Source organism: Berghia stephanieae, chromosome 10, assembly GCF_034508935.2.
Source record: "Berghia stephanieae isolate SIO BIC M18660-M18661 chromosome 10, UCSD_Bste_1.3, whole genome shotgun sequence".
In the NCBI taxonomy this organism is placed as follows: domain Eukaryota; kingdom Metazoa; phylum Mollusca; class Gastropoda; order Nudibranchia; family Aeolidiidae; genus Berghia; species Berghia stephanieae.
In genome coordinates this window covers 15,376,128-15,384,610 of record NC_088369.1, presented here as the reverse complement: position 1 = coordinate 15,384,610, position 8,483 = coordinate 15,376,128, and positions in this window count along the sequence as shown.

Here is an 8,483-nt window from a genome sequence, read left to right as displayed (position 1 = left end):
TAGAAATTATTTCCTGTATTTTTCATGTTAAATCTTTTAATCTTAAAAAATAAATGATCTTAAAACAAACGAACGGATCAAACGCAAGACGTCCAAGTTACTTTGCCAAAACATTTTTGTAACGCAGTATGGCGCACTTTTCCCTGAAAACAACCCCCCTAAAAACAAACAAAACATTTCTCGAGTCGTCTGTTATTACTTAATTTCTGATAATGCATAACAAAATGGCCTGACATTTGTCTCTCTTTTTCATTGGGCCAAAATCACAATTTTTAATTTTTTTTTTTTGGTATGAATTGTTTAATGTTTTCTACTTGTTATGAAATTATGGTTCATCCTAGGAATATGTATCAGAAAAGACTTGTTCGTATATATGATGCATTTTTTCTTCCTTTACAAGATTATTATTTAAATTTAACAGCTTTTTTTCTTGCCGATGATTACACGAACCAGGAAGTTGCAGCTGTAATGCAGACCTGCCTACTACTAGAACTTACTTACATACTTACTTATCCGGACCAGTGACCACCTGAGCTCTAGCCCTTCGGTCTTGCGCCGTGACGTAGAAGTTAGACGTGTTTTGTAGTTGTTCCAGGTGACTATAAAGTGTGTTACTGATGCTTGGATTTGGTGGGAAGTTAGACGTGTTTTGTAGTTGTTCCAGGTGACTATAAAGTGTGTTACTGATGCTTGGATTTGGTGGGAAGTTAGACGTGTTTTGTAGTTGTTCCAGGTGACTATAAAGTGTGTTACTGATGCTTGGATTTGGTGGGAAGTTAGACGTGTTTTGTAGTTGTTCCAGGTGACTATAAAGTGTGTTACTGATGCTTGGATTTGGTGGGAAGTTAGACGTGTTTTGTAGTTGTTCCAGGTGACTATAAAGTGTGTTACTGATGCTTGGATTTGGTGGGAAGTTAGACGTGTTTTGTAGTTGTTCCAGGTGACTATAAAGTGTGTTACTGATGCTTGGATTTGGTGGGAAGTTAGACGTATTTTGTAGTTGTTCCAGGTGACTCTAAAGTGTGTTACTGATGCTTGGATTTGGTGGGAAGTTAGACGTGTTTTGTAGTTGTTCCAGGTGACTATAAAGTGTGTTACTGATGCTTGGATTTGGTGACCTACTAACTACTAGTAAAAAATTCATAGAATTACGAAATTTTTGTCTTCAATTTCAGAACTGCACGAGGATCTCTTAATCATTAAAACTTATTGAAAATGAATGTTGATGCCAGACTATATAATTTAAAGGATTTTGACGTGTTTATTTAATCCTTGTGGTGGTACAAAGTTGATCTCTAGATATGAAAGGGCCGATTTCACTCCCCCCCCCCCCCCCCTCCCCAACTTATGTCAGAATTTTGACAGTTGTTTCCATTGCTTTAGCAAGAGACCAGTAATAACTTTCCTCCAGAAGCTAGAGTCTCATCGCAGTTACTAATGTTTTACTGAACGCGATGGAAAGTGAGCCATATCCTGACAACAGTCATACATTAACTCAACTTAAAATCGGCCGTGAAGACGGCTGTAGGGTTAAATATAGCGACTATTACTTTTTTTTTATCTCCTAAAGACTTAAGAATTTTTAAATTTTCAAGTAGGCAGGTCAGCGTATTGTGTAATTACGGATAAAATCAAAGTTTAAAGCTGGGTGGGGATCCTGACCTCCCATAGTGGGCAGGGAGGTACATGCTGTGTCTTCTATCCCACCATACCCGTTTTCCAATTGTTTTCTTTCGTTGTCTTGGAATGAGATTACTTGGTTTTGTCCTGACCCTGGCTGGAATTCCTTGGCTGGGAGGGAAACAGTCAAATGCATAGTTATTGTTTTGGGAAATGATATTTTTTTCCTTGTAAATCATCTCTCTGTTATGTATTATTATGTTTGTTATTTTTAATGTATAATGTAAGCATTTGAGTGTATTCCTCTTTGTTGGATTTTGTGCTTGTGTCCGGATGAGACTTATAGGTGATCTCAAACTAAGTACATTGATGGTATGCTCTTGGAATCTACATCTGATCCCTATCTGTTCCCATTCCCCTCTGTCTTTCTTTCTCTTGGGTCCTTTATTGTAATTCTAGAACTTTTTACTATCCCATTTTCTTCCTTTTTACTGGCGCTGATATGACCTAAATGTGTTGCAAGCGCCGTAAAACCCTTAAAAACAAAACAAACAAAGTTTTAAAGCATTATTTTTTTTGTGTTTTTTTTTTTCAATTTGATCTCCCATCAGTAAGGAATATATCACAGTTTATTTTATTTTATATACAAATATTTTATTTTATTTTATTTCCACACTGTTTTCTATGTTGTTTTAACCAAAAGCCCTTTCTGTCTCAAACACGATGTGACCAAAAAAAAAAAAAAAAAAATAGAAAATGAATTTTTTAACAGGGAACTTTAAAAAGTAATAAACAAAAATGAATATAACGGCTTCACAAAAAAAAAAAAAAGAACAAGACACCAAACATGGAATGTTTGAGCTCAAAATCCTTCTTCGGCCTACAGTTGTTGGCCGAAGCAGGATTTTGAGCTCGAAACGTTCCTTGTTTGGCCTTTTTTTAAAAGCTGTTATTTTCATTTTTTGTTTATTACTTTTTTTACAGTGGACAGCCTCTAGCAGCTTAGTATTCCAAACAAGGAGCCTTAATCTTTTTACAGGCAAAAATTCCCCCTTTGTTAACTCACTCAACCCTAATCCTAACACCAACTATATCTGTAGTTTACCCGGGGTTACTTTTACCCCATGCCCATTTATTACATTTTTCTGAGACAAATTATAGGCGTAGTATCAAAGCTAATGTTCTTAATTTTATACATGTTAATGGCAGTTGAAAAAAATAATACTATCTATGCACATGCTTATTTTAAATACATTTTTTTCCAATTTTGAAAAGTAGCTAAAATCTCTAGGATTGAGTGAGTTAATATCTGACCCTGGTCCTGACAGTTTTCACCGAGAGAGAATTGACAGGTATGCAATTCAGACCCAATCGAAAGATGGCTCGTGTTATCAGTGGTGCCGCTCACTTGGTGAAAAGTGTTTGGTTTATTGTTGTATTCATATTTTTTTTAAAAAATCATATTAATCATTGTTTGATCTGGTTAAGTTAGAGTCGGTTTGAACCCTGTCTGTAAAAGGTTAAAAGATAAATAGATCAACAATGTACATTTCTTATCCAATTCAGTCTCTGAGGTTCTTGTTACTAGATAAATTATATAATGATATATATAATTTATCTAATAACAAGAAGGTATGGCTGAAGGTAGCTCTGTAGCCGAACCTGTGATTTTTTAGTTGTCTTCATTGTGACAAAAAAAAAAAAATTATAAAGGATAAAGCATCTTGAATAAAAAACACCCCCCCCCCATTTCAAAAACCCCCAAACCCACTCAAACGCAAGCCAAAAAACCCCCACAACAAACACAAACAAACACAAATCGACACGCGTGTATGCGTGCAAAACCCAACAAAATATGGAATGTAATACAGAATTATTTTTGACTCAAAAATTTTCTTCAGCTGGGGATTTAAAAAAAAAAAAAAAATTTAAAAGAAAAGTTTAAAAAACAATAAAAAATAATAAATCTGATTTTGATTTGGTTGAATAAGGGTTATATTCACTTTGGTTTCAATACAGTCTTAAATATAATAGTATAGTATAGTAATAAATCTTGATTGTCCACAAAATGGAAAATCTTGAGTGGTTTACATTGCTCGAACAAATATAATAAACATTAATAGTAATAGCAATGCCTGGATCTTATATATTGCTCTTCAATTCATATATATTAAATATATATATATGAATTGAAGAGCAATGAACAAAAACCGTGTCGGCAGAGAGTAGCGCCATCTATATCTATAATATCCTAACTCGAGATATGAATAAGAACAAAGTAGTATGTCATGTTCAAATGACTGGGTGGGGATCCTGACCTCCCATAGTGGGCAGGGAGGTACATGCTGTGTCTTCTATCCCCCCATACCTGTTTTCCAATTGTTTCCTGTCGTTGTCTTGGTATGAGATTACTTGGTTTTGTCCTGACCCTGGCCAGAATCATTGGCTAGGATGGAGACAGTCGAATGTATAGTTAGTTTTGGGAGATGATATTTTTTTTCTTGTAAATCATCTCTCTGTTATGCATTGTATTATGATTAGTTTACATATTATATAATATGATTTGTAAACATTTGAGTGTATTCCTCTTAGTTGGGACTTGTGCTTGTGCTTTAGGTGATCTCAAACTAAGTACTTTGATAGCGTGCTCTTGGAATCTACATATGTTTCCTATTTGAACCAATTCCCCTTTGTCTTACCTTTTCTTGGGTGCTCTAATTGTAATTCTAGAACTAGTTATTGTTTTGGGGGATGATATTTTTTTCCTTGTAAATCATTTCTCTGTTATGTATTATTATATTTGTTATTTTGAATGTATAATGTAAGCATTTGAGTGTTTTCCTCTTTGTTGGATTTTGTGCTTGTGTCCGGATGAGACTTATAGGTGATCTCAAACTAAGTACATTGGTGGTATACTCTTGGAATCTACATCTGATCCCTATTTGTTCCCAGTTCCCCTATGTCTTACTTTTTCTTGGATGCCTTAATTGTAATTCTAGAACTCTTTACAATCCCATTTTCTTCCTTTTTACTGGCGCTGATATAACCTAAATGTGTTGCAAGCGCCGTAAAACCCTTAAAAACAAACAAACATTTGTCCTGGCCCTGGCGGGAGTCCTGGCTGGGAGGGAAACAGTCAAATGCATAGTTATTGTTTTGGGAGATGATATTTTTTTCTGTGTAAATCATCTCTCTGTTATGTAGTATTATATTTGTTATTTTGAATGTATAATGTAAGCATTTGACTGTTTACCTCTTTGTTGGATTTTGTGCTTGTGTCCGGATGAGACTTATAGGTGATCTCAAACTAAGTATACTGGGTGGGGATCCTGACCTCCCATAGCGGGCAGGGAGGTACATACTGTGTCTTCTATCCCCTTATATCTGTTATCCAACATGCTTTCTGTCTTTGTCTCGGAATGAGATTACTTGGTTTTGTCCTGGCACTGGCCGGAATCCTAGCTGGGAGGGAAACAGTCAAATGCAGTCATTGTTTTGGGAGATGATATTTTTTTCCTTGTAAATCATCTCTCTGTTATGTATTATTATTTTTATTTTGAATGTATAATGTAAGCATTTGAGTGTGTTCCTCTTTGTTGGATTTTGTGCTTGTGTCTGGATGAGACTTGTAGGTGATTTCAAACTAAGTACATTGGTGGTGGTGCTTCCTTGTTGAATTCTAACATGCCTGATTACCTAATGTGTTTCTCAATTCCCCTTTTGTCTTTATTTTTCTTGGGTGCTTTAATTGTAATTCTAGAACTTTTTACTATCCCATTTTCTTCCTTTTTACTGGCGCTGATATAACCTAAATGTGTTGCAAGCGCCGTATAACCCTTAAAAACAAACAAAACATAGGCGTAGTATCAAAGCTTATGTTTTTAGTTTTTGCATGTTAATGGTAGTTGAATAAAACTATCTATGTACATGCTCATTTTTAATACATTTTTTCCAATTTTGAAAAGTGGCAAAAATGTCTAGGATTGAGTGAGTTAATAATAATAATAATAATAATAATAATAAGTCAAAAGTGCTACTTCAAGTTGTGTCACGCGTTCTTCCCATTCATGGTATAATCCTTGGTCCTCGGTTCTCTGACAATGGACAAGTGCAGACGTACGTGCTTCTGTTTTGTTGGTTGAATTTAAGGCGATTGTCTTCCATTGTTCTCTTGCTAGTTAAGTGGACTTGCTTACATTAACTTTTCAGGGTGTTTATTTATTTATTTGTTTATTTATTTATTTTGTTTTGGTTTTTCAAGGGTGTTTATTTATTTATTTGTTTATGTATTTATTTTGTTTTGGTTTTTCAATTAAAAAAAAAATTGTTTTAAAAATAATTAAACTTTTTAAATTCCATTTTCAATCTGATCCAAGATATCTGTTAATTTTTTTTTTTGTTTCTTAATCCTAGATAGATTGACTTAGTTTAACATTAACATTTATTTTTGATTTCCTTTATTATTGTTATTGATATACTGTTTTTTGTTTTTGTTTGTTTTGTTTTTGTTTTGATTTGGGTTGTTTGTTTTTTCCGCTTTTAAAAATGTTGGTTTGGTTTTGTTTAAATGCATGATATTTGAGATAATATTATATGATAGTTGTTATAATTATTAACCTGTTGATGTATGTATGTATGATTATGATATCGCTCGTGTAGCTAGTGATAGCTGTAGAGATATAACACATACTCATACTACTATGACTTATAACACGATCTTTATTTTCACTACAATTATTGCAATTATTATTATTATTATTATTACCATTGTATTATTATTATTATTATTATTATTTTTATTATTATTATTATTATTATTATTATATTATTATTATTATATTATTATTATTATTATTATTATTATTATTATTATTATTATTTATTATATTATTTATTATTATTACTATATTATTATTATATTATTATTATATTATTATTATTATTTATTATTATTATTTATTATATTTTTATTATTATTATTATTATTATTATTATTATTATTATTATTATTATTATTATTATTATTATTATATTATTATTATTATTATTATTATTATTATTATTATTATTATTATTTTATTTATTATTATTATTATTATATTATATTATTATTATATTATTATTATTATTATTATTATCATTATCCGTATAACAACATATTATTGCTATTTTTTATGTGTTGTGTGCAATATTGTTTTATCCTGCCTTTTGATAGGATGAGTAAATAAATAAACATATCGAATTATTCATTTCCGTCCTTTCGTTGTTGTTTGTCTGTTTGTTTTTTCTTCATTGCTTGTATTGTTGTTACAAAAAAGATGATTTCGGTGGATACTGGGTGGGGTTTCCGACCTCCCGTAGTGGGTATGGAGGTACTTGCTGTGTCTTCTATCCCCCTGTATCTGTTTTCAAATTGCTTTCTGTCTTGGTCTTGGAATGAGATTACTAAGTTTTGTCCTGACCCTGGCAGGAGTTCCGTGGCTGGGAGGGAAACAGTGGAATGTATAGTTATAGTTTTGGGAGATGGTATTTTGTCTTTGTAAATCATCTTTCTCTGTTTTCTTTTTCTTTTTAACATATGATTTGTTAACATGTGAGTGTATTCCTCTTCGTGGGATCCTGTGCTGGTGTCTGGGTGAAACATTTGGGTCTGGGTGGGGATCCTGACCTCCCATAGTGGGCAGGGAGGTACATGCTGTGTCTTCTATCCCCCCACACCCGTTTTCCAATTGTTTTCTGTCGTTGTCTTGGAATGAGATTACTTGTTTTTTTTCCTGGCCCTGGTCGGAGTCCTACCTGGGAGGGAAACAGTCAAATGCATAGTTATTGTTTTGGGAGATGATATTGTTTTCCTTGTAAATCATCTCTCTGTTATGTATTATTATATGTGTTATTTTTAATGTATAATGTTAGCATTTGAGTGTGTTCCTCTTTGCTGGATTTTGTGCTTGTGTCCAGATGAGACTTATAGGTGATCTCAAACTAAGTACATTGGTGGTATGCTCTTGGAATCTACACCTGATCCCTATTTGTTTCCAGTTCCCCTTTGTCTTACTTTCTCTTGGGTGCTTCAATTGTAATTCTAGAACTTTTTACTATCCCATTTTCTTCCTTTTTACTGGCGCTGATATGACCTTAATGTGTTGCAAGTGCCGTAAAATCCTTAAAATCAATCAAATCAATTTATTATGTTAAGTTTACATATTATATTATATGATTTGTAAACATTTGAGTGGATTCCTCTTAGTTGGGACCTGTGCTTGTGTCTGGATGAGACTTTTAGGTGATCTCAAACTAAGTACTTTGACGGTGTGCTCTTGGAATCTAAATCTTTACCCTATTTGAACTAATTCCCCTTTGTCTCACCTTTTCTTTTGTGCTTTAATTATAATTCTAGAACTTTTTACTATCCCATTGTGCTCCTTTTTACTGGCGCTAATATGACCTAAATGTGTTGCAAGCGCCGTAAAACCCTTAAAAATAAACAAACAAAACAAACATTTAGGTAATCTCAAACTAAGTACACTGATAGTGTGCTCTTGGAATCTACATCTGCCCCCAATTTGTACTATTCCCCTTTGCCTTACTTTTTCCTCAAATCCTTTTAATTTTACATTTAGAATGTTTTTACTATCCAATTTTCATCCTTTTTACTGGCGCTGATATGACCTAAATGTGATTTCAAGACCATTGAGGAGAGACTATCGGATGCCCTGAAGACACACTCTGAGTATTTTTTAGAGAACTCACTAAATGCCAACCCAGGAAAAACTCAAGTGTGCCTTCCATTTAAAAAACCACCAAGCCAACAGGAAACTGAACATCTCCAGGAATGGGAACATATCGGAGAACAACACATTCCC